We start from the raw sequence: 27,656 nt of genomic DNA on the forward strand, positions 1-27,656 counted from the left end.
ATGGTACAAGATTGATATAAGTTCCAATTCTATGACTACACATGTCCATGGGTCACTGAAAACCAGTCAGTAATGAGACATTGATAAATTACCAGCAACCTATTTGTCCCTACCAAAAATTAACTCAGTATGGTTCTTACAAACTCTTTAAACTTTCTTGACTGTCCTGAGAGACTCATCTGAAGTGAGGTTAACCATAGACTACTGACAACACACTGCTTTACGTCTTGCTCATCTTTTAACTTTAGCAACCACATGATGACGTAAATCAAAACAAGGAAAGTTAAATGTGTGTGTTCTGTTACTGACTCCATTGGAAAGTATACTGTGAATATGATTATAATCATCTTATTAGCTTATAAATTTCTTGAATTTTACCTATTCATGTGACCATGTGATCCACAATAGATAACTACATAAATATTACAACATGTTGTATTGTGTTATGTTGTTACAGAAGATAGTGATATGGCTGAAAAGAAGAGATCGGGTTTTACTGGAGTGAGTATACACTTATTATACCTGTATTGTGTATTGTGTTGTATAAATGTCAAACCTACAATGTGTGGTTGATGTATTAGTGTGTGAAATAATGTTTGGACAACGGACAATTACTGGTCAATTACACTAGTGTCAGGCCATATTTGAATACAGGTTTTTGCAATTGAATTCATCTCCTTTGCGATTGAATTCGTCCTGTTTGCAATTAAGTTCATTGGTTTTGCAATAGAATTTGTCGTGTTTGCATTACAATTCGTCATAAATAAAACGGCTCCAAGTAACCAACCGTTCATTAATAGATGAATTATTTACGCCTTGGAGAGTTACACTTGAGGCACTAGAAGGTAATTGGAGCTGGTAGTACGCGAAGCCGATAGCTGTCTGACGAGTTAATTAGATTGCTCGCGAGTGACCACACCCATCATGAATGTTGTAGTAGAGTTTGGAATGTTGCTGGATAGGCTGTAGAGGAAGAGAGTTGTTTACTACTGTTGTATCTGAACAAGTTCTAGCAGCTGCTACACCATGTTTTCGTGTTTTCTCGAGTTGCCATTCTTGTTACGGACGAATTCAACTGCAAAAGCGATGAATTCTATTGCAAAACTGACAAATTTAATTACTAACGGGACGAATTCAGTTGCAAAACTGATGAATTCAATTACAATTCAATTGCAAAAGTGATGAACACAATTGCAAATGGGACGAATTCAATTGCAAAAACCTGAAGCAATGCCCTTTCAAAGTGTAGTACATGTGTAGGCTAGGAGGGAGGTCAAACATAAAGATATTGTTGTGTTGTTGCTTTTTGATGACCACAAACCAATTCCCAGGGTAAATTGTGAGGTTAACAGTTTACTATGTTGTACCAGCCTACTTGTCTCAGTTATGTACCTGTATTGTAGTAGTAAAATGGACGTACTTATAACCTGTTAACCATTATCACCTTTTACTTGTGGTATTCACCTGTACATCTAGAATGAACAAGACATCACTGCATCTCTTACAATGTTGTTTTATACCTACACTAGCATTGGTACCTGCTTTACATGCAGGACCACCTCCACATGTTTTAATACCGGAAACAGAGACCAAGCATTAAACACCGGCACTGCTTATGTAGCTATGTACCATGTATGGTGATGTTACTTTTAAAGAACTTATGCCATCCCTCAAGGTAGGTAAAAACAGTGGACCCAGGGACCAAGGACCCGGGAACCAGTGGCGTAGCTAGCCCTGAAGGATTGGTTGGGCACAGCTAGATTTTAGGTGAAGACCAAAAAAAAAAAAGGTCGACACCTTATTGCTAGGGGCATCTGGGGGCATGCCCTCAAGGAAATTGTTTTAAGTCAAACCCTCTAAAGTTGAATTTTAGAGCAATTTAAGCAGTTGATCATTTATTATCATGCTAATAATGCTTGACTCTTGTATTAGGGTGATTGCTCTATTAGGGTATTTCGATCGCGCTTGAATAATTTCTGCAAATTGAGTTGGTAGGGCACTAAAGCTGATTGGTTGGGCCTGTGCCCTACCAGTCCCCACCTTAGCTACTCCTCTGCCGGGAACCCACGGAGATCCAATTTTTCTTGGAATTTTATACACTTCACAATATTCTATACTTGTACTAGGTACCTCTGCAAGTAGTCTTGCATGGCCAATCCACTTTTTCCCCGTCACAGTGTTTCGCACAATGTTTACAGCAATTAGAAATTATACGCGCCTCTGAAAAAGTGTCTGAAGCTGATTGTATTTTATATAGGCCACTGCCTGCCTGTTACCACTGCCAGCCATAACAAGCACATCTGGTTGTTGAGCTGCTGAAACTTGCTTAGTTTGGCTATCTAGTATTTACTATTTCCCTGGAATATTTGTGTGCACAGTATCTCTAAATTTAGTAGCTAGGCAACATAATAGACTAGTATGCTCATTGAGCAGCAGGAGAGTGGCCTATAAATGCAGTCAGCTTCAGACACTGTTTCAGAGGTGCTACTAATTTCTAATTAGTGTAAACATCATGCGAGACACAGTGATGGGGGAAAAAGTGGATTTGCAATGCAAGACAACTTGCAGAGGTAAGAATAGAATGTTGTAAAGTGTATAAAATTCCAAGAAGAATTGGATTTCCACAGGTCCCGTGGTCTTGGGTCCTTGGTCCCCGGGTCCACTCTTTTTACCTACCCCATACTGCATACTGAAATTAATGATGCAAAACGCCAAAGTTATTTGTCTGTGGTTTTGACAGGAATGTAGCTCAATTATTCAGTAAGTCTTGCCTACCAGTGCCTTCAACGTGCTGTAAAGAACAAATAAAAGCATTGGTACCTGCTGTACATGTAGGGACAACAAATGTAACATTATTAGTATTCTATATTGCTGTGTAGCATACATGTTGATAGTGCTTAGTGACGTAATGAACATGCAGGGTTAGTTGAACTACATACAAGCTAAGGCCATTACAGATGGTGTACACACAGCACAGTTTCTGTCTCTACATGACATTTACCTTACTGTCAACAAAAAGGAAGAAATGAACTTGTGCATAAATTTAAAGCCAACACAATTTGCAATGGACATGACTAAAACACAGAATGGACTGGGAAAGCGGACTCGTAAATGGACTGGGAAAAACTTATTCCGAACGTCTATTTATCACAGTTACCCACTCCTAAACAATACCAGACACTACAGTGACAGTAAACAAACCTCAATACTTGTATAAGCCGATATTAAGGATGACGCTTAAACTACTCTTGAACTTCATTCCTTCTGTGCTGAATTAAAAGTGCATTCTTCATGGCGTGACTTTATAATGCTGTAAACAAGCCAAAGGTGACTTGTTGAAGAGATGCTGTTATTAATAATAGATTTGTGTTAAGGTTAATTGCTACATAGCTTTGCGGCTGCTTCTCAGTGTAACAGGTTACGGGAGGTGATGGGCAGGCTTCAAAGTCACACCACAGTTTTACTTCACCAGCTGGTAAGGCTGACTGCAACAATAAAATGTGCTATAATTATAATTCAACCATGTCTACAGCACTGATAGTGACAATTTCACCTGTGACTGCTATTACCTGAATTTATTAAACCTAGTTTTAAGCGCTGGGCTTGTTGTTGGCTCGACCGCGCCTTAAAATCATAGTTAAAAGCTTTTGTAAGACCTTTGTTGTGTGTAGTATTGTTTATGGGATGCTATGCTATGAGCTATACTGGTATTTAGGCTTGTTTGAACCAGTCCATTTATGAGTCTGTTCCACATTAAAACCATGTCCATTTGTAATTGTAGTTACTGTATGGCAATCAAAGGATCAGAACTTGTTCTATGCTATGCACTCTCAGTATTAACATTGTAGTGACACCTCTTATACAAAACCTCATGCTGGTGTTTAAACATCATCATTAATTTTATTGTCATATATGACATTAAATGATCCTTTAAGCAGATCTAGAATGAAAAGACGTAAGCAGGATTAGTGAAATGGTTGAGCAATTGCACACATAGTTCCTCATTGTAAACTATGGTATCTACATGGTGCCAGTAATATCATTTTTCAGATGCACAGTAATACGTACCTGCTCAATCATGCAACTTGCTTCTTTGAGGTAAATCTGAACAAAGTGTCATACAGATTAAGTGTGAAAGAAGCTATTACCTACACACTGGACAAACACACAGATGGACAAATATTCTGGCAATTTACCTGCCTTACAACAAAAGTAAAATAAGAGTCCATCCCTATGATGTAAAGCAGTCTATGTGCTAGTGCTGAAAAACTGTAAGAGTAAGGGTTTGTGGATAATAAATTGTATGTATCAGATACTGTAGAACAAATAGGTGCATCGAAACTTTTTATAAAGTAATGACCTAGGCAGGGATCAAACCTCCTAAGTTGGCTATTATCAAGGGAGGTGCGCATATCACTTCAGTTGTTTGCCTGTGGTTTTGACAAGAATATTACTGTAGCTCAACTTTTCAGTGATCCTATCCTACACCAGTGTCTTCATCACCCTATAAAGAACAAAGAAGAGCACATATTGATTTGTGGTACTGCTCTCGCGTAATATCTCACTCACTCGCACGCATGCAATTACAAGCGATTAAAAAACTCACAAAAAAGTTGGCGTGGAACCTTTTTCGATTGCAAGTCTTCATCCCTCGAATCAACAAATAAATACCCGCGATCAAAACAGGTGCCACACTCACTTTGTAGCAACTATTTTAATTGTGCGTAATTGCACTTGAGTCTTGGGTGGTACCATACACTTGGGCAGTACCATACTACAACATCACTTAAGGTGCCAGATGATATACATTTACACTAAAATTCCTTGTCAATATGTGCTTTGCATGTCATAATACTATGAGCTAAATGTTGAGTTTTATTTAGGTGTGCACAAAAATGTACTGTTTAGAAAAAAAAGTGCCAACACATGGATTTGAACCCATCACCTCCAACACGTTCTACTACTTGAACAGTTTGTGTTGTGGTTTTCAAAGGAATGTTGCTCAAAATTTCTTCAGACCTTGGTCTTATACATGCTGTAGAAAATGAACAGAATCACACATGGACTGATGATTATAATCTTCGAGTAGCCAGATGATGAGTGCTTCATTATCAGCTTTGATTATGTTGATTTGCGCTGAGTTTAGTGAGTAAGCGGCGTGACGGATGGACAGAAGGTTTATCAGATTTATATATACTTAGGTTGTCAGTAATAGGGTCACCTTGCTAATAGGGCCACTCATTATGGTCCTATAGGTGGCTCTGTTAATGAGGTTTCACTGTTTTCTACTTGTTTCACTACACTTTTGACCTTGTATACAAACATCCCACACTAACATTGTGTCCTCCTTACTTTTATCAATTTCATTATTATGCTGTGCATAACTTAGAATACACAATTGGTGGTATTAATCAAGTATTGTTAGTCTTTTCAAATCAGTTCACCTCATCTAACATCTCCAAACTAAATGACAACTCTCAAGATGATTATATACAATTAAATTACCTGCAAGTGTCCTCCACCACTGACTACAATTTTCATTAAATTTAAAGGAACGTGTACTGTAAGTTGTAGCTCATCATTCTCTTTACAGATTATACTAAGATCAATGAAATTATTATGGGATACAATGGCGGATCCAGCATGGGGCATTTGGAGCAAATGCCCCCCCTCCACCTTGTAGAGGAGCCAGCCATGCTTCTGATTAAAATAGCTAGCTACTAAACTTTGTGTCAGGCCAAGATGCACATTTACTAATATTTAATACAAATTCACCTGAAACTAAAAGAAACCAAAGTCAAACCAGCAGTGAAATTGCCACCCAGCACCTTCGTGCGTACTAAGCGCCTCTAAAAATAATTATCGTGTTGCTGGTTTAAAGACATTCAGAGTCTTTGAAATAACTTTTATGACTTCACAACCATCTAAAAAGGCCAAAATGGTAAAAATCAACTGTGAGACACACTACTAAGAGGTGATTATTTGCTGCTTCATATATGCATCACTGAACTAGAGAATCTGGCTTTCTTCAACCATCTACAACTTAGCCTGTTTGTGCCCCTCCCCTTGTTAGCTCCTGGATCCGCCCCTGGGATAGCATGTATATGCCAAGCTGAGTTTTGAGAAAACAGATAAAATAGTTTTTCCTGGATAGTAACCTACCAACAATAATAGTGATGACAGTAAGGTGTCAAGAGCAAAACAGACATGTGCAGATTGACTCCGTTGCAAGTTGAAAAGAGTGAAAAGATGTAAGCAGGATTAGTGAAATAGTTGAGCACTTGCACACACAGTTCCTTAGTGTAAACTATGGTATCTGCATGATGTCAGTAATATCATTTTTCACATGCACAGTAGTACCTGCCCAATCATGCAAGTTGCTTGTTTTCTAAGTAATGAGGTAAGTCTGAACTAAGTGTCATACAGATTAAGTGTGAAAGAAGCTTTTGCCTACACACTGGACAAACACACAGATGGACAAATATGCTGACAATTTGCCTGCCCTACCACAAAAGCACTATAAGAGTCCCTATGATGTAAAGCAGTCTATGTGCCAGTGCTGAAAAACTGTAAGCATAAGGGTTTGTGGATAAAAAAATTGTATGGAACAGATACTGTAGAACAAAAGGTGCATTGAAAGTTTAAAAAAGCTATGACCTAGGCAGGAATCGAACCCAGGTTGGCCATAGGCGTGCATATCACCAGTTTTTTTGTCTGTGATTTTGACAAAAATATAACTCAACTTTTCAGTGATCCTTCCCTACACCAGTGCCTTCATCACCCTATAAAGAACAAACAAAAGTATTTACTACAACAACACTTAAGGTGCCATATGATATGCGTTTAATTTCACTAAAATTCCTCGTTGATATATGCTTTGCATGCCAAGACACTATGAGCTAAAGGTTGAGTTTTATATAGGTGTGCACAAAATGGTACTGTTTTAAAGTGCCAACACATGGATTTGAACCCATTACCTCCAACACACTATAGTATGTTCACGTTGAGCTGAATCCTCAAAAACATTTAATAACTCTTGGATGCAATTACACATGATCTTGAAATTTGGCTCATTAGTAGTATTGCTTGACCTGCTAAAAACATTTCAAAATTTTGTTGTTCAAATGTTTGACATAATATTTATGGTTAATCAAAATGTTCACAATATATTTACTATGGGGAAGCCATATAACTAAAGTGTCCATTACAGCCCTTTTCCGAACTTGTAATGAAGCCAAACCGTACGTGTCTGTTGTCAACACACTTGCTGTTACCAAGAATCATCTGGTTTGCTGAAATGTTAACTGTGTTGAGAAAAATTCCACTTTTAATTTTTAGCTGTTTTTCAGGATTCAGCTCAACGTGAACATACTATAGTCAGGCGTTTTACTACTAAACAGTTTGTGTTGTGGTTTTCAAAGGATCGTTGCTCAATTTTTTTCTACGCCTTGGTCTTCTACATGTTGTAGAGAATGAACGGAAGCACACATGAACCTGTGATAATAATCTTAGATGAGCCAGATAATGAGTACTTCATTATCAACTTTCATTTTGTTGATTCACACTGAGTTTGGTGAGTAAGTGACATGACAGATGGATAGAATGCTTATCAGCTTTATATATACATAAGTTGTTAGTAATAGGGTCACCTTGCTAACAGGGCCACTTATTATGGTCCTATAGGTGGCTCTGTTAATGAGGTTTCACTGTTTTCTACTTGTTTCACTACACTTTTGACTTTGCATACAAACATCCCACACTAGCATTGTGTCCTCCTTACTTTCATCATTTTTTGTTCTCTGTAACTTAGAATACACAATTGGTGGTATTAATCAAGTATAAGTACAGTACATGAAAAAACTTGGAATTTTCAACTAGAGTAGGGACCATATCACATCGATAAAAAGTACTGAAACAAGCTGGAGTAGTGTATATGATATATAATCACAGTAAAACAATAAGAAAGTGTTATATCCCTACTGTGCTCAAGATTCAATAATGGAAATGCACAGTAGGGATATAACACTTCTTATTGTTTTACTGTGATTTAATATTATGGACTACTCCAACTTGTTTCAGTACTTTTTATCGGTGTGCTATGGTCCCTACTTTAGTTGAAAATTTCAAATTTTTTCATGTACTTGTTTGTTAACTTTCTTGTACATAATTTATTATGACTGGTGAACCCACGCATACCGCATCTGAAATGGCACCGCGCGCCCCAGCTACAGTATATCAATTATTGTCTGAAAAGTGAAGTATCCATTACGCTTGGTTGTCAGCTATGTTCAACCCGTTACACAGCAATACGAATCAAGAACTTTACCAGAAGAACCTCTACAATCTACGCATACCAAAAGAAATGGTGCCGCGCCCCAATTTTATTAATTATCATCTGAAAAGTGATGTTTCCATTATGCTTCGCTGTCGGCTATGTTCAACCCGTTACACAGCAATACGAATGAAGAACTGTTTGAAAAGCGCTTTTGCAATCAAAATAGCCACTATGAAAAATACGGACGATTTCCGTTCCAAAGGGAAGCCATCACGTGCTCGCACCAAATCGACACCTTTCCCTGTCAGCAAAAATGAATGGGACACAAAGGAGGACACTGGTAAGTCCATGAAAAATGCATTGTACGTACTGCAGTATGCCAAAAGGCACCTGTCGGGCTGAAGCAACGTCGAACAGTGAAAAAATCAAGCCCGTAGCCTTAGCCATTATCGAGTTACGCTTGTCTGAAGGCATCAGTCAGTTATTCAGTCAGTCAGTAGAAAATTCTGTTAAATATATTATTTTTTAAATTCCGTAACAACTTGTTGAAAATATTTTGGGTCGATCTGAAAGCTTGTTTGGGCTTACTTTTACCTAGCCAATGCTGCCTCATCATCGTCAGGGAAAATTGAGGCTGGTTTTGGGTGATTTTATTTCATGGGTCACGCCTACTGCTTTGTGGTCCATACTATACAGTTACTATCATACTGTATGATTGTTAGTCTTTTCAAATCAGTTCATGTCATCTAATATCTCCAAACTAAATGACAACTCTCAAGATGATTATGCACAATTAAATTACATGCAAGTGTCCTCCACAACTGACTACAATTTTCTTTGAATTTAAAAGGACATGTCCTGTAAGTTCTAGCTCATCACTCTCTTGACAGATTATACTGAATTCATTATGAGGTACTGTTAGTATAGCAGCTCAGTTCCAAGGTCAAATTTGCCCATGTATACAATGTGTTTTCCTCTTGTTTTGCTCACGATTTCCCTGCATTTCACCCACAATCTGTGCATGCAAAATGTCCATAGAAAAGTATGCTGTAGCCACATAGAGACAACATAAGTGTTGCAAAATACAAGTTTAGTCACTGAACTTGAACACGTTTCACTAGCATTGTGCCAGAATTTCACCCACATTTCACTCATGTGGGTGAACGTTACCTTGAAGCTGACCGTATCTTGTAGTATGTACATGTTGAGCTGAGTTCTGAGAAAACGATATAAAGATAACTGGATTTGTCTATTAGAGAAATGACATTTCAGCCACCCAGATGGTTATAGTGATGACAGTAAGGTGTCAAGAGCAGACAGGTGCAGATTGACTCCATTACAAGTTTGAGAAATAGTCATAACAGACTGGGTGTTTATGACTTCCTCATTAGAAATTTATGATGAAAACTTTGATTGGCCATCAATAATGTGTCAGAGATCAGTACTACAAATGAGCCAAATTTCAAGAACTTGTGTAATTCCATACTTGAGAGTTATTGAGAGTTCAGCTCAATGGATATAAAAGAGTACTATACTAAGCAGGCTCAGGAACACTGTGATAAAAATGCAGTGTATTCGATGTAGTTGTACTACTTGAAGAGGTGTATGGCTAGTTTAGACAACCATTACAAAAGTTACATTGCTTATAACATTGATAGATTAGCATGTGTGAATAAGTGGACGATGCCTATCAAAATGGGTGTAGTTGGAGATGGTCGGATATACAAATTTCTTGTAATAACCATTGCTGTGTCAAATTTGGTCAAAATGTACACTTGTTATGCTATGCCACTGCACTATTTCTAGTAGTGGTACGTATTACTAATGTCACAGTATTAGGCCATGTCAACTTAATTGTTTCACAGGCCTGACCAGCCCATTGTTCAAAGATTAAAAAAAAACTCATGGAAAAGGAAGCTAAAATGCCACTAAAACTGAAACTCTGAATACAACCCTTGTATTATTCCAATACAATTAACTACTATGTATTTACCTGCCATTCACCTTCTCAAAACCTAACTCAGAAACACAGTATGGCTGCAAATGAGTTGCTGCTTTGTTGAGACCAAACTGCCAGGTTTACTGAAATTGTTTTCATAAATGTGTGTGTACCTACAGTATCTATTTACCTAACTATCTGCCTATGTTTGTCCGTATGCACCCACATGAGCAAAATCATTAAAATGGCAAAAGTAGCTTTACGTAAGAAGTAAAAGCAAAATAAAGTCTGTATTGAACTTCTGCACAGGTAAACTTTGCTCTGAGGTGGTTTGCAGTCTGATATGTGGGTGTGGAAGCTCTCCTCGGACTTTGCGATTTACATACCCTTTGGGGTTTTACAGGCGTTTAACAACTAAAAACAATGGTGCAGACCTCATAGACTACTAGGAATAGCCTATCCCTTCTAGTCGAAAGGGGACATATCTTTTGCGTACATGAACGAAAATGAAGAGCATGTAGCTTTCAGGCTTTATCAAGAGAATTTGTGGCAGAAAACATGATGGTCAAACTGTACAACAGTTTAGAAGATACTTCTGTGCATAATATGTTGTTTGTTTAACAAGCACTTCCATAGCAGTGCATAGCAATGTAATTAAAAGAACTATGAAATATGAGAGTTACGTACTGATAATAATTTATTATAACACAACCAAGAACCCTATTGGTTAAAATTATAAGATAGTAATACATAGTTGGTTAATTCCAGATGAGTTAGAGCTACATGTACTGTAGCTGCATGGCGCCTGGTTTTTAGAAGTAGCACAACATCAACTTGTTTTTGTGCTCATATTGTTCTGATTTCTGTTAATATTACATACTGACCTACCAACCCTATACTTTTGATATTTTAGTCTGTGAAACAACTAATCAAGTTGAAGTGTTCTTAATGTAACTATCATTTACCACAATAAAAACAAATACCTGTGGTAGCTCAACAAGTCTCATGTGTCAATACCACAAATAAACTTGTTTACATAAATTGACCAATTGCCTACATCATCACCTGACTTCAAACATCTGGTAATTCTCTACTGAAATAATATGGGATGAAACATGTCCAAAGGAATCCTAGAAGGTATGGTGGTATTGAATATAAAAAGCAGATGATATCAAAAACAGTATGACTTAAATATCACAGTTTACTACTATGATACTGGTATATTTGCCAGTCCTATTTGTGATCATTCATTACACACTACTAACACTAATGTAACTTAGTTAATTTACTTTATTATTGTAATCCAATAATGCTTGTAGTTATAGCTAAAGTTCAATCACTTTAACACTTCACTATACACGTTGAAATCGTATGGACTTAATTATGATGTATAAAATTTTGAATGGAGCAGTATTAGTAGATAAAGAATTTTTTTTTTCAATGAACACCAGTTACAGTACTAGATCTAATGGATTTAAGAAATTTAATATGACTTCAACACGACGCTTTGCCTTTTCACAGAGAATAATTAATAACTGGAATTCCTTACCCTATGAAATTGCCACTTCTCCCAATGTACTAAGTTTTAAGACTAATTTAGATCATTTTTTGTATAATCAACGCTTTTCATTTGTATGATTTAATTGAGATTGGTTTTATAAGACTCTGTCTTCTTTTTGACCAATTATACATAATAATAATAATAATAATAATAATACAAACAGACACAAAAGGTATAATTTGTCTAAAATTAGTTAAAATAAGCATCTATCAATTTTAATAGTAATATAATGTCTTCACCTGAGAAGCTATTTTGGAATCATACTGTAAACAGTAGGAAGAACAACTTATATACTAACAATATGCTAAGGTTCTTACATTCTCAGTGATATACCTTGTGTACATAGTTGAATTTGGCTTGAAGTTTTTACCATAAATTGGCATAGCTTGGTTTTAAATAAAAAGTGACAAAGATCTTGTTTACGTACATACCCCATTGTAAACAATCGCATGTCGTTCATATACTGTACTCTTGGTTATACAGTGTAGCTACAGGAATGATACAAAGATATTCAAAACTCTCCATGACAACAAGTTAATAAGATGGTGTATGATGATAACTAACTTATCACACAGTAGCAGAGTAGCGTTGGGCGGTATACCGGTATGACGGTTTGCAACGGTATTGAAGTCCACAATAACCGAGACTGAAGCGATTTCTGAAGAACCGTAAAACCGGTATTGACGTTATTCAAATGGCGCATGCGTATAATCCACATGAAGACTTCATTTCCGGTAAATATGGCAGACAATGAAGATACACGGTTGGTGAAAACATTGCGCTCTAGTAGCGTAGAATGGAACTACTTTGGTCTAAAGACAAACAAAAACGGTGTTATAATAACTTCGGAAGCAGACAAGCCAGTTTGTCGGACTTGTTACAGAAGCATTCCTGCGAAGGGAGGCAACACTAGCAACTTGATGAATCATTTGAAAGAGCACCATGTGGAGTTATACACAGAAGCCCTGTCGGCGCAGAAAGAGAATTCATCACGTCAAGACTCCCAGTTGGCCAGTTCAAGTCAGCCACCGCCTGACCAGTCAACTATTACTGATGCAATCGAAGCTACTAAGAAATTCAGTGCTAAGTCACCAGACTCACCACGTACGTTAGAGTTGAATAAGGCTGTGGCCTATTTTATTGCTAAAGACGAGTAGCCATTTTATACAGTTGAAAAGCCAGGATTTAGAGCATTCGTGGCTAAGCTCAATCCAAGGTATGAGCTACCAGGTCAAAAATACTTTGTGGAGCATCAGTTTCCTCATTTGTACAATGAAGTAAAGGAAAATATTGTTATACCAAAGTTAGCACAAGCCAGTCATTTTGCAGTAACTACTGATCTGTGGACCAGCAATTCCAATAGTCCATTCATGAGTTTTACAGTTCATTTCATTGATTTCAACTGGCACCTTCAGTCTCTTTGCTTAGATACTGTGGCTATATTTCAGGATCATACTGGTAAAAATATTGCTGAAGCATTTCAAGATGTACTGGGAAACTGGGGCCGTAGCATAAGCAGTGTTGTTGCTACTACCACTGATAATGGCTCAAATTTTGTGGCAGAATTTGCAATGCTTCTGTGTGAATGGCTCAGTTGCTTTGGCCACAACCCTAATTTGGCTGTGATGAAAGCAGTTAATATTGATCGTGTACAACAGGTTGTGAAGAAATGTCATTCTCTGATTGAAGTTTTTAGTCGCAGTTGGAAGAAAAGCCGTGATTTACGCCAGAAACAAGATGATTTAGCCTTACCCAAGCACAAGTTGATAGCAGATGTGAGCACTAGGTGGAGATCCACATATCAAATGGTGGCACGGATAGTTGAACAACATCAGGCCATATGTGCAGTGCTTGCTGAAGATAGGAAGTACTGGAACAAGATGCCCGGTGAGAATGAATTTGCCAATCTTGAAGGTTCTGGAGCCTTTATCAAAATTTACAGATATGTTATCGGAGAAAAACATGTCACAATTTCAGCAGTTCGTCCTCTCCTTGATCACATTTTGAAGACAATTGTGGATGTGAAACCCAGTGACAGACCAATTGTAAAACAGATGAAAGAAAAAAAAATTGGGAGGATCTCTCAGATCGTTACAGCAGACTCGCAGAAACATTATTAGATAAATGCAGTTTTCTTGATCCAAGATTTCGTTGCAAGTTTGTTGCAGACAGAGAAGAAGTACTTTACCAGATAAAAGAAGAGGCTGTTTCAAAGTTAGAAAGTTTGTTGCCACCATGACCTCCACCAACAGGTCCAGCTTTAGAAACAGAGTCTACAGAACAAGTAGTGAAGAAGAAGAAACTTAAAGGACTTAGTGCAATTTTACAGCATTGTGTGGAGCCAGTTGGTGAAGAAGACTTGTCTTGTGAAGAGAAAGTGGAGAAGGAAATAAGGAGATATGAGAAGTATCCACCAGTACATATTGACACTGATCCATTATGCTGGTGGGAACATGAGAAACAGAAGTTTCCAGCCTTGCAATACTTTGCCCGCAAATATTTGTGTATTTGTGGGACAAGCGTTCCATCAGAGCGATTGTTTAGTAAGGGAGGAAACATTGTCAACACCCAGCACAACAGACTTTCAGCAGAAAACGTGAACATGTTAATCTTTTTATCTAAAAACATGTCTTAGACTTTTGATGTTTTACCCATGATTGTATATGTAGACAACATGTTGTGCATTACTAAACAAGTATGTTTTGTAGTGTACTCTGTCTGTAAGTTGTTTATTCAGTGATGATAAATGATCATAATTTCACTTTGTTCCATTATATCGTTCTAAAATGAAAGTACAAAAAGTAATAATAGTACATATATATGATACAATTATTATGTGCTACTATAATGGTGTTATATGTGCTTTGTGAGAGCCATTTAATCATTGATCTATAATAATTACAGTACTATGGTAAATATCGTGATATCTGCAATAACCGTGATATTTCCCTTCACAATAATCGTGGAGTTACTTTTTTGATACGCCCAACTCTATAGCAGAGCCATCCTGTATAGCTGTATGGCAATCCCACACACTGGGATTTAAGAGGGTATCACTAAAAGGAGGAATGGGAAATGAGGAAATGGTAAACTGAGTATTTCTCTATAGTTTGTTTTAGACGTATTGGTGATATTGCTAGCAAGTGAGGGCGTCAAAAGTCATCAGTGAGGGTGCAAGCTGGACATAAAGCCAAGTGCATAGTTGAAACTTGGTATTTGAATTCATTATTCGATGTTCCACTGTCAGTGCAACTTTGCTAGGAGTAGCTAGAGTGACAATGAACAAGACTGAATGAAAGCAGCTTGTCAAGTGTTCTCAGTATTGTGCAAACTCTACCTCATTCTTCCGACATGTGATCTCAGTCAATACATATTTGTTAACCTCCTGCTGTGGTTATACTATAGTGTGATTACTCTACTCAGTGTCACACGTTCTCTTGTCACTGCTGCTAACACTGGTATATTGTATGTATGATGTTGTAGCTATCAGATAATTACTCACAACATTTATATTTACCATGTGATTAATGTAGTCTCAGATGTAGTGTCGATGAAGTAGTAGTACTGTAGAACAATGAATTGCCAAGGGAATCTCTTACACTGTATCATAATCACAAAATATTAATTTTATATCATGTACTATAGCTACTACAAACATTGCAAGGTGCAATACTATAAGTCACCTAGTTCACTAAGTGGATTGGTGTTTTGTCATTACCATATCTTTAAATAAAACTGGATCATCTTTCTTGGAATACATTATTTGATATTTTCTTTTTGAAGGAACTGAGTACCAGTAGCTGGCTAGTGACACTCTACCCAAGCTACTACCATGTACAATTACCTCTACATATATGCTGATTACACAAGTGTCATATACATGTACATAATTATAATCATATTACATTACCATGTGTCATTAGTGGCTACTTACATTCATAATTCTTGATAAATCATAATTTTATTAGTGCCGATCTTCAAAGCAAAAGATACAGTAGTACAGTAGTTACACTAATTCCATGACAGTGTTGATGGAGACTTGGTGTAGTGACAGGAGAATTTGAGTACAGTAGGAGGTACATAAATATGATTGAGATCACTTGCCTGAAGAATGAGGCCAAGTTTGCACAATACTGAAGAGCTGCATTCAATCAGTCTTGCTTATTGTCACTTTATCTACTCCTACTCCTGTAGCAAAGCCATACTGACTGTGGGATGCTGAATAATTGATTGAATACCAAGTTTTGACCATGCACTTGGCTTTGTGTCCAGCTTGCACCTTCACTGATGGCTTCTGACATCATCACTTGCTAGCAATACTGCCTGGAATACAACAAATTAAAGTGCACTGTAGAGAAACGCTCCGTTTCCCATCTTCTCATTTCCCATTTTGATTTTCTAATTTCCCATTCCTCCTTTTAGTGACACTTGATTTAAGATGGTTTAGTTGATGTTAGACTTGTTTCCTAGAGTAACACATAATACATTGTAGCACATCATTCCTTTTTTACAATAGCATGCTTATTTTTCAAATATTGTTTTTATTTAAAAAAATATGTGCAAGCAATGAGGGTTATGCTGAGATGATTGCATATACACTGAACACTGTACGTTTTGACACTACGTTTGTTGAAACATTAGAATGAAGTCATTTCCCTTCAATTCAAGATAGGATTATAGCATGATTGGTTATTATTGTAGTTAAGTGAATGTCGAGTGCTAACATTTACATATTGAGTAAATTGGATGTGTGTGGAAGGCCCCATTTCGCATATTCAGCCACATATGTGTAAAGATGGTATTCATCATTAGAGTGATAGTCTACTAGTAATGACCATGTTGTGTTGTGGTATTAGTGATTGTTGTTATGGTAACTAGTAGGTGTAGTGTGGATGATGCAATATCATGTCATATATTAGGATGAGATGAGCAGACTTCGCAAAGCTATAGAAAATGATGATTTGGACACAATCAAGACAGTTACACAGCTGATAGATGTTAATGCTATGATATATTATGATCCTGTAAGTATTACTTCACATTGTCATCACAAAATACATAATATAAGATTAGCAGTATTATAATTTGATAAAATTACAACATTATAGACAATAACTAGAACTAAAAGTAGAAAATGACTCAAGGTATAGTAAGAAACACTCTCCTAGACTTCAGAATATTTTCCATAACAATTTTGAAATTTCGGGTAATTATCTGAGAATCATTTCACACACTAATAATGGCATACCATATTTGGTAGTGTTGCCAAAGGTAGTAGGTATGATTTTTATTTATTGTTGGATTAAGGTTGAAGTTGAGGTTGACTCTCAGTTTGCATAATGTATTTAACATCTGGGTCATTCCATGTCAAATCACCAAGGAATTGTAGGGTCACCTCTCGGATTTTGATGAAACTTAGTGTGTTTGTAGTATCTCCCATACCAATTTTTTGCCCCATACACCACATGGTTCTGATTTATGGCAACAAATATTTTGAGTAATTCATGAAAAATTGGTCTGTCTTGAGTTACAAAATGAACTGTAGCTCATCATTTTGTTAATATTAAAAATAGTGATTAAAGACTGTCATTGATAGTAATCTATAAAATTAATTATGAGGTATCAACTTAATTAAGATTTTAAAAGGCTCCATTAAAACTTTAATCCTTAATAAATGATTTCAATATGTGTTTCTTCAAAATCTTTGAATTTTTAGTGAATTACAATTAGATCATGGTATATGGTTGATAAATTTTTTGTGATGGGGCCTATAGGGATGAGCCTATTTTGTTTTTTCCCATCTATTTTTCTTTCCAGCAATTATTATCTAATCCAAAACAGCCAAGCTGTAAAAAAGAGTGTGGCCCTGAGAAAGGCTATGGTGAAAAAAGATGTGAAATCCAAGGTGGCGGCCAAGAAATGGCTGTGATGGTAGGTTAATGGTAAACATTTTAATAACGACAAGTCAGGTGAATTTTGTGCCAAGACCAAGCGGCACCAAATTCACCTGAATTGTTGTTATTAAAATTTTTACCATTAACCTACCATCACAGCCATTTCTTGGCCGCCACCTTGGATTTCACATCTTTTTTCACCATAGCCTTTCTCAGGGCCGCACTCTTTTTTTACAGCTTGGCTGTTTTGGATTAGATTTCACTTCTTTTTGTATTTGTATACCCCAAAGCCGGCCTATGGCCGGCTTTAGGGCTTTTTAACCTGTCATTTTTTCTTTACTACAGGAAGAAGAAAAGATGAAGCAGGGTGATTTCTTTGTAGCTGACCTCTCTGCAAGGTGATCCTTCTAGCTGATCTCTCTACCGGATGACTTGTTTGTAGCTAAACTCTCTACAGGGTGATTTGTTTGTAGCTGAACTCTCTACAAGGTAATTTTTTCTAGCTGATCTTTCTACAGGGTGATTTGTTTGTAGCTGAATTCTCTACAGGGCGATTTGTTTGCAGCTAAACTGCTGAACTCTCTAAAATGTAACTTCTTCTAGCTGAACTCTCTACGGGTGGCTTGTTTCTAGCTGAACTCTCTACAGGGTGATTTGTTTCTAGCTGAACTCTCTACAAGGTAACTTCTTCTAGCTGATCTTTCTACAGGGTGATTTGTTTGTAGCTGAATTCTCTACAGGGAAATTTGTTTGCAGCTGAACTCTCTACATGGTAGTTTCTTTGTAGCTGAACTCTCTACAATGTGACTTCTTCTAGCTGAACTCTCTACAGGGTGACTTGTTTCTAGCTAATCTCTTTACAGTGTAACTTGTTTCTAGCTGAACTCTCTACAGGGTGATTTGTTTGTAACTGAATTCTCTACAAGGTAACTTCTTCTAGCTGATCTTTCTACAGGGTGATTTGTTTGTCTCTACAGGGCAATTTGTTTGCAGCTGAACTCTCTACATGGTAGTTTCTTTGTAGCTGAACTCTCTACAATGTAACTTCTTCTAGCTGAACTCTCTACAGGGTGACTTGTTTCTAGCTGAACTCTCTACAGGGTGATTTGTTTGTAGCTGAACTCTCTACAAGGTAACTTCTTCTAGCTGATCTTTCTACAGGGTGATTTGTTTGTAGCTGAATTCTCTACAGGGCGATTTGTTTGCAGCTAAACTGCTGAACTCTCTAAAATGTAACTTCTTCTAGCTGAACTCTCTACGGGTGGCTTGTTTCAAGCTGAACTCTCTACAGGGTGATTTGTTTCTAGCTGAACTCTCTACAAGGTAACTTCTTCTAGCTGATCTTTCTACAGGGTGATTTGTTTGTAGCTGAATTCTCTACAGGGAAATTTGTTTGCAGCTGAACTCTCTACATGGTAGTTTCTTTGTAGCTGAACTCTCCACAATGTGACTTCTTCTAGCTGAACTCTCTACAGGGTGATTTGTTTGTAACTGAATTCTCTACAAGGTAACTTCTTCTAGCTGATCTTTCTACAGGGTGATTTGTTTGTCTCTACAGGGCAATTTGTTTGCAGCTGAACTCTCTACATGGTAGTTTCTTTGTAGCTGAACTCTCTACAATGTAACTTCTTCTAGCTGAACTCTCTACAGGGTGACTTGTTTCTAGCTGAACTCTCTACAGGGTGATTTGTTTGTAGCTGAACTCTCTACAAGGTAACTTCTTCTAGCTGATCTTTCTACAGGGTGATTTGTTTGTAGCTGAATTCTCTACAGGGCGATTTGTTTGCTGCTGAACTCTCTACATTGTAGTTTCTTTGTAGCTGAACTCTCTACAGTGAACTTCTTCTGGCTGAACTCTCTACAGGGTAACTTGTTTCTAGCTGAACTCTCTACAGGGTGATTTGTTTGTAGCTGAACTCTCTACAAGGTAACTTCTTCTAGCTGATCTTTCTACAAGGTGATTTGTTTGTAGCTGAATTCTCTACAGGGCGATTTGTTTGCTGCTGAACTCTCTACATTGTAGTTTCTTTGTAGCAGAACTCTTTACAATGTAACTTCTTCTAGCTGAACTCTCTACGGGTAACTTGTTTCTAGCTGACCTCTCTACAGGGTGACTTGTTTCTAGCTGAACTCTCTACAGGGTGATTTGTTTGTAGCTGAACTCTCTACAAGGTAACGTCTTCTAGCTGATCTTTCTACAGGGTGATTTGTTTGTCTCTGCAGGGAAATGTGTTTGCAGCTGAACTCTCTACATGGTAGTTTCTTTGTAGCTGAACTCTCTACAATGTAACTTCTTCTAGCTGAACTCTCTACAGGGTGACTTGTTTCTAGCTGAGCTCTCTACGGGGTGATTTGTTTGTAGCTGAACTCTCTACAAGGTAACTTCTTCTAGCTGATCTTTCTACAAGGTGATTTGTCTGTAGCTGAATTCTCTACAGGGCAATTTGTTTACTGCTGAACTCTCTACATTGTAGTTTCTTTGTAGCTGAACTCTCTACAATGTAACTTCTTCTAGCTGAACTCTCTACAGGGTGACTTGTTTGTAGTTGAACTCTCTACAAGGTAACTTCTTCTAGCTGATCTTTCTACAGGGTGATTTGTTTGTAGTTGAACTCTCTACAAGGTAACTTCTTCTAGCTGAACTCTCTACAGGGTGACTTGTTTCTAGCTGATATCTCTACAGGGTGACTTGTTTCTAGCTGAACTGTCTACAGGGTGATTTGTTTGTAACTGAACTCTCTACAAGGTAACTTCTTCTAGCTGATCTTTCTACAAGGTGATTTGTCTGTAGCTGAATTCTCTACAGGGCAATTTGTTTGCTACTGAACTCTCTACATGGTAGTTTCTTTGTAGCTGAACTCTCTACAATGTAACTTCTTCTAGCTGAACTCTCTACAGGATGACTTATTTCTAGCTGAACTCTCTACAAGATAACGTCTTCTAGCTGATCTTTCTACAGGGTGATTTGTTTGTCTCTACAGGGAAATTTGTTTGCAGCTGAACTCTCTACATGGTAGTTTCTTTGTAGCTGAACTCTCTACAATGTAACTTCTTCTAGCTGAATTCTCCACAGGGTGACTTGTTTGTAGCTGAACCCTCTACAGGGTGATTTGTTTGTAGCTGAACTCTCTACATGGTAGTTTCTTTGTAGCTGAACTCTCTACAATGTAACTTCTTCTAGCTGAATTCTCTACAGGGTGACTTGTTTCTAGCTGATCTCTGTACAGGGTGACTTGTTCCTAGCTGAACTCTCTACAGGTGATTTGTTTGCATCTGAAATCTCTTACATGGTTTTTTCTTTGTAGCTGAACTCTCTACAAAGTGACTTCTTCTAGCTGATCTATCTACAGGATGACTTGTTTCTAACTGAACTCTCTACAGTGTTATCTGTTCATAGCGGAACTTTCTACTGGGTGATTTGTTTGCAGCTAAACTCTTTGCATGATTGTTTCTTTGTAACTGAACTCTCTACAAGGTAACTTCTTCTAGCTGATCTCTCTACAGGGCAATTTGTTTGTAGCTGAATTCTCTACAGGGTGATTTATTTGAGCTGAACTCTCTACATGATGGCTTCTTTGTAGCTGAACTCTCTATTAGGTACCTTCTTCTAGCTGATCTGACTACAGGGTGACTTGTTTGTAGCTGAATTCCCTACAGAATAACTTGCAATGTAATATAACTGTGTAAATTATACATGCAGCTGAATGCTTTATTAGGGTGACTGTTCTATTAGAGTATCTCGATCTCGCATTTGCTGCACGTAGTTTCCTTTCGAATCATAACTCAGTGATTTGTACTCCGATTCTTCTGTACTACTGCAAGAACTTTCTATGATGATTATTCCAGCTACGTACTGATTTTCAGCTCGTTGCTCTAAGCGGTTTGCCTGGTAGACACGAAAACTAATAGTTTTTTTATTCATAAAAATCGATCGCGTAATTTTGACACAGGTTGGGTTTTGTGTCATATCTCCATGGTCTTTATCCCGATTCTTTTCAAACCACATAAAGGCACTCCTACGATGGTTGCTCCATCTACATATCAATTTTCAACTGATTCCACCAAGGGGTTTACCCTGTAGGCGTGACAGACCTTCGACCTTATGTTACGCAAATAATCGGTAATAACTCCGTGAATGTTCATCGGATTCCTACCAAAGTTGGTAGGGAGATCCGCCGTAATGAACCCTTTAAGTGTGCCAAATTTCAGCCCAATCCGAGCACGCATTCGTGTTTTATGGCGAATTTTACGAAGTGTGCGAAATGAAGAAGATGAAGAAGAAGAAAAAAACGAAGAAATTAAAACGAAATTTTGTTCGCTCGTATCTTGGAAATGGCTGGAGCGATTTTCTTCAAATTTGGTATGTAGACTCCCCTACCTGGGCGGCACGTCTCTAGCAATTGTGGTTCCAATCGGATAAGGGATCACAGAGCTACATAGGTGTGAAAATTGCGTTTTCTTTCTTCCTGTTAATATACTCACGGTGTGGCGTGCCGGCTTCTTGGGCCGCATGACACACTATCGTGTGTCTTGATTTTCTTACCTATTTTGCTAAATATTTGCTCAAAATTTCTCTATTTTGCTCAGCATCAATAAAAATTATTTCACTCGTACGTAGTAACTGCTTTATTAGAGTATCTCGATCTTTAATCGCCATTTCTATGAGCATATGTTGTCCTAATACCTGTACTATGCTTGACTGTTCTATTAGAGTATCTTGATCCTTTTCATACAAAATGTGCTAAGTTGTCATTCCTTGGTGACCATTTTTCTAATTTTCCACCTATTTTCCAGCATTTTGCTCTTTGCTATTTACCAACATATTTTCCAAAAATTTTCCTGCAAAATCGGCACATCCCTAGTGGGGCCACAGTGGGTTCAAGAGATATAATTAAATATGTTGTGGTGTGTAGTGGAATTTTGTAGTCTATAAGGGAGTGTACACCTCTAATAACCACTCTTATAAAGCCGTGCCAAGTTTGCCTTACACAATGAAGGTGTCCAAGTGCAGTGCAACCTGTATTAGTGACCACCTGTATTGAAAGACCACCGTTGTGCTGCAATTTATTTACTACATGGGTAATTCCATATCAGTTCATCCAAGTTTTGTGTATGACTCCCTCAGAATTGGATGAAATTTAATTTCAACCCATTGCTTGTATGGCTCTCCAGAAATGTTTGATATTTTGGTGTTATTATGAACATTCAATGCATCATAAGTTGGGCATTTACAAATGAATTGTGCCACTTAAAAGCTCAAAGAATAAACTTTCGTTTGGTATATTTAACAGCTTAATTTGATAGATTGATTGATTGACAAAGTTGATAATTAGCCACGTCTCATAATCTTTGACCTTTGATCTACCAAAAAGTGCTGATTAGAATTTTATGGATACTTGTCAGACATTCAACTTTTAGAGTTGCAATAGTTTCAGCTTGGGGTCTCTATGGGATTACAAGATAGGTAGTGGTGTGTACAGTATTATAGCAGATATCTCATGCAGTATTGCACACTTTGAAGCCCATTCTGCTGATTTAAGCTTGTAGACACACAAGACTCTTTGCAAGTTAAATGTACGCATAAATAAGTTGTGACAAAGGCATGTAATACAATTTTGTTATTGTGGTGATACAGTGTGATGCTGTTTGGTAACAAAAGTCATTTCTTTGTTTGTCAAAGAGTACACATGACCACTTCTTGTTCTTGGGTCTATGAGAGTTAAAATGTCATCCATTGGTATAGTGTGGATATTCTGGGGCTCTGGGTACTTGAATGAGTTTGATAGACAGAAACATCAGCTTCGCTTCCTCACTAGTGTCACTGCAAACTTCAATCATGCAAGCTAACCACCAATTCTTTTCATGTAAACAAATAACTCAAGAAACTTCTTTGCTAGAGCAACTCTGGAAACATCAGATGATAAGTAAAGTTTTACTTCCACTGCACTATTTGAGATTGGCACAAAAGAGTGCAGTTTTCTCATAGCAAGGATTGTACGTGAGAGTTGAAAGCAACATTCCAAATTACTCTATTCTCTCACATAATCTTCATTTCTACACTACCCAAAGTAAGCAGCAAGTATGTTGCTACATGTTCAATCAAACAACTCATGTGGTGTCATCAGCTGGTCATTGTACTGCTTTTACAAGGTATATTAGTTGGCTGCATGTGAAAACTATACATTGCAGCACAAAGGTGGTCTTTCAATACAGGTTGCACTGAACTTGGACACCTTCATTGTATAATGTTCACTCCCATATAGCAATAATAGACTACAAAATTCCACTACATACCACAAAATATTAAATTATATCTCTTGAACTCATTGTGGTCCCACCACGAAAATTTTATCAACCATACACCATGATTCAATTATTATTCACCAAAAATTCGAAGAATTTGTTTTTGAAATATTAAGGATTAAAGTTTTAATGGAGTCTTTAAAAACCTTTATTAAGTCAATTTATGAATTATTTGAAAGATCAATTAACAGTCTTTGATCACTGAAAATTTCATTTTAAAATATTAACACATGGTGAGTTACTGTACAGTTGTTTTTGTAACTCAATACGGACCATTTTTTTAATGAAATATTCAAAATATTTGTGGTCATAAATCAGAACCATGCCGTGTATGGGGCTAAAGATTGGTACGGGTGATGATCACCACAGATATTACAAACACACCAAGTTTCATCAAAATCCGAGAGGTGACCCTACAATGTCTTGGTGATTTGACATAGATTGACCCATTTGACTATAAATGTGAGAAAATATACATAGTATACTTGTTAATGTCTCCAAATGTTTATACAACTATTATTATCAAAGTTCTAGTAATGTTGTTATTACATGTTTCTTAGTGAATTGTGCTTGTGTGATGGTGTAATCACTTGATGTTTGTTTGTCTTAATATTATTGTTGATAGGATGTATATACACAAGTATAAGGAATTTTAGTTTGATTAGTGATCATAGAAAAAGTAGGGAAAAAGAGAAGGTCGTCTACACCTGCACTTCAGTCATGGTATAGACTGAAGTAGGAATTAAAAGTTCACTAGTATATTTGCAGGTGTAGGTCGCCTTCCTTGTTTCCCTATTTTTTTCTATGATTCCTAATCAAACTTAAAATTCCTAATTTTTCCTTATACTTGTTTGTTTTCCTTTTTTTTGTAACATTACTGGTGAACCCGTGCATACTGCATCAACGAAAAGGATGGCACCAGATTTAATGTTTTCACTAGCGCTGCCACAATATAGAAAAACTCTATGTCATATATCACCAAGGTTTATGTCACGATATGAACATATTATCATGATGTAGAACTAACTGTAACATTTGCAAGACAAACATATACCGTATAGTAAAAAACTGGCGGTAAAAAACTTTGGCGAATAGTGTTCAATTTGCCAAAGTTTTTTTTGACAATTATTTTAAATAATCACATGAGCACATTGTGTAACTAGAACTTCAGATGAAGGTCAGCTCGTACCACCCCGCAATAAAGATCGAGTTGACTTCGAAATATGTCCCACAGTTGTAAGCACTCCAGCCACTCCCTGGGACAACATTTCCAACCGGCTTCCCGTTCGCACGTCAGCTAGTTCATCGTCTCGCGATGGATTTGGACAAATACTTTGATATACGTGATAACCTCTGCTACTGAAAAAGTAAATACGGTCGTTCTCGGCATCGTAGGAAATAGCGAAGCATGCCTTTGCTAGCACGTCATTAGATCAGTAGCTACAAAAGTACTGCTGCAAAAACAACGCTATATAGCTACCTATAGCTACACTTACTACACTGCGTAACTGATGAGTTGATACCTTGTAGTTATCCGTACATACCATCGATTAAAAACTTTGGCGGTAAAAACTTTGGTGAATATTATTTCAATCGCCAAAGTTTTTTCCACCAATTTTTTCAACAGAGGGATTTCGTCACACTTTTTTACTGCCAAAGTTTTTTACTATACGGTACATACTCTTCATTGTTTTAAATACCACAAGCAAAAGGTGCTCTTGTTTATCAGGTTTTAAATGCATTTTGCTACTGCTTTACAGTTGAGACAAGTGGCTGGCACTACATAGAAACCTTAAAACCTCCCAGTTTACTTTGGGGTTAGCTTGTTTATCACACTAAACCATCACCACATAACTTAATTAAATGCCAAATACCATATGTCTGGCCTCCCCTACACCATTATACTAAGGAGCACAACCATTGGTTATATCATATCACCACCTTGTTATATCAATAGTATCGATGATGGATATGTCATGGCAACACTAGTTTTCATCTGAACACACGCTGCAACTATCAGTTAATAACTCTAAAGTAAAGCGGTCATTATGCTTTGCTTTCAGCTATCTTCATCCCGTTACACAGTGCTACAATTGAAGAACAGTAGGAGAAGCGCCTCTGCAATCAATCCAGTCATCATGAAAAATAAGTACAATTTGTGCACCCCAATTATCATTTACTAACTTGAAAGTGAAGCGGCGATTACACTTCAAGTTCATCTATTTACACAGTGTTACTAATAAAGAACACTATCAGAAGTACTTCTGTAATCAATTCAGTCACCATGGAAGAAATGGATGATTTCCATTTACAAACGAAGAGAAGCCATACATCACGCTACCGTGAATTGACACCTTGGGTAGTTAGCAAAAAGAAATGGGACACAAAAGAGGACAAATCCATGATATGTGTGTTGTACTTACTACGGCAGGGGTGGATCTAGGATTTCAGAAGGGGGGTGCCAACAGGGGCATTTATAATGGCTGGTTCGCTAAGAAAAACGACAACTGGTTGAAACAACTAGCTATGTGTGAAGCACACTTAGCATGTGGAGCATGTTCTATCTAGGTGTTCGGGGGGCACGTCTCCCCATAGAAATTTTTGCTACTGTAATTTAGCCTATTGAGATTAAATTTAGTAATATTTTTGATTAAAAAATGATGCCACTTTAAGTGACTCACAATGCTTGTAAAACATCATGAGTCATCCAAGTGTAATAATGATGAAATGACACCATTATTCCCAAACTGTTGTCATACTAGCTGTCATATAAAGGGTACAGCCAGTAACTAAAAATTTATTCTTTACATCTTAAAGAACAGGAAGGGGAAAGATATGAATATCAGCTACACATGATCAATACTCGCGCCATTAATTTTGTATTTGAATTACCTTAATTTAGTGGTACATTAGGTTTAGCAATTTTAGAGTTTTGGTTTTTTGCTAATTGACTACATCAATTCAGGAATTACTAAATTTGTATATGCTAATTTCATCAATATACAGGATTGCTATTTTAATCTAGTGTATTGCTCTGATTAAGGTATAGCTAGTGTGCTGGTCAAACTATAATGTCCAAACAGTAACAATGAAGAGAGGGCTTGAGAGGATAAATATAGACTCGCCTGTGTGTAGAGTACACAAATGTAGAATTTTACAGCACCAGAATCCAAAGTCACATATACAAGTAGTTTGTGGCCACAACTAACCCTCTTACAACCTAGGCACACTGACAGCATAAATGCTGTAGTATCATTTGAGCTTACAAAGTTGAGCTTCAAGAGGTTTGGGAGTGCAAACTGTTAAACTTTATTAGCTTCAATTGATACTAAAATATACGGAGATTCATCAGATAAATGCAGCATGAAACTTTGGTACTGATAAAACGAAAACAAACATTTCTCAGATGCAAAACCCTTGTTAACTTTATACATGCTAAGAAATTCACTGTTTTACTTAAGCATGTCAACCCAAGCATCAAGTTTGTAGCAACAACTGAAAATACTCACCACGATATTAACCCATTAACGGCTACTGCCGCCATATAGTGCTCAAATACTCCAATAGAGCAATCAGAACGTTTCATGTTAACAATCTGCAGACAGCATAAGGAATTTAACTGCATGATTATCAGAAACTTGTACATCTTATAGTAGTGTTAGGGCTGAGGTAATTATGCTCATA

The 27,656-nt window shown here is 37.2% G+C and overlaps 1 protein-coding gene and 1 long non-coding RNA gene across 18 annotated transcripts in view; one reads left to right on the top strand and one right to left on the bottom strand.

The window, feature by feature from the left end:
* LOC136246413 (uncharacterized) overlaps positions 1-27,656 on the bottom strand; it is a 339,040-nt gene that overhangs the window by 44,324 nt on the left and 267,060 nt on the right. The gene's annotated exons all lie outside the window — the stretch shown is intronic.
* LOC136246420 (uncharacterized) overlaps positions 1-27,656 on the top strand; it is a 423,931-nt gene that overhangs the window by 6,345 nt on the left and 389,930 nt on the right. For 2 of the 3 annotated variants that reach the window (XR_010696411.1, XR_010696409.1), the window contains exons 2-3: positions 458-501; positions 16,695-16,799. This is a non-coding gene — a long non-coding RNA (uncharacterized lncRNA). Of the gene's footprint in view, positions 1-457; positions 502-16,694; positions 16,878-27,656 lie in introns of those variants that run through there. The other variant, XR_010696410.1, reaches the window with a different exon arrangement.

The sequence above is a fragment of the Dysidea avara genome, chromosome 2, assembly GCF_963678975.1.
Source record: "Dysidea avara chromosome 2, odDysAvar1.4, whole genome shotgun sequence".
In the NCBI taxonomy this organism is placed as follows: Eukaryota; Metazoa; Porifera; class Demospongiae; order Dictyoceratida; family Dysideidae; genus Dysidea; species Dysidea avara.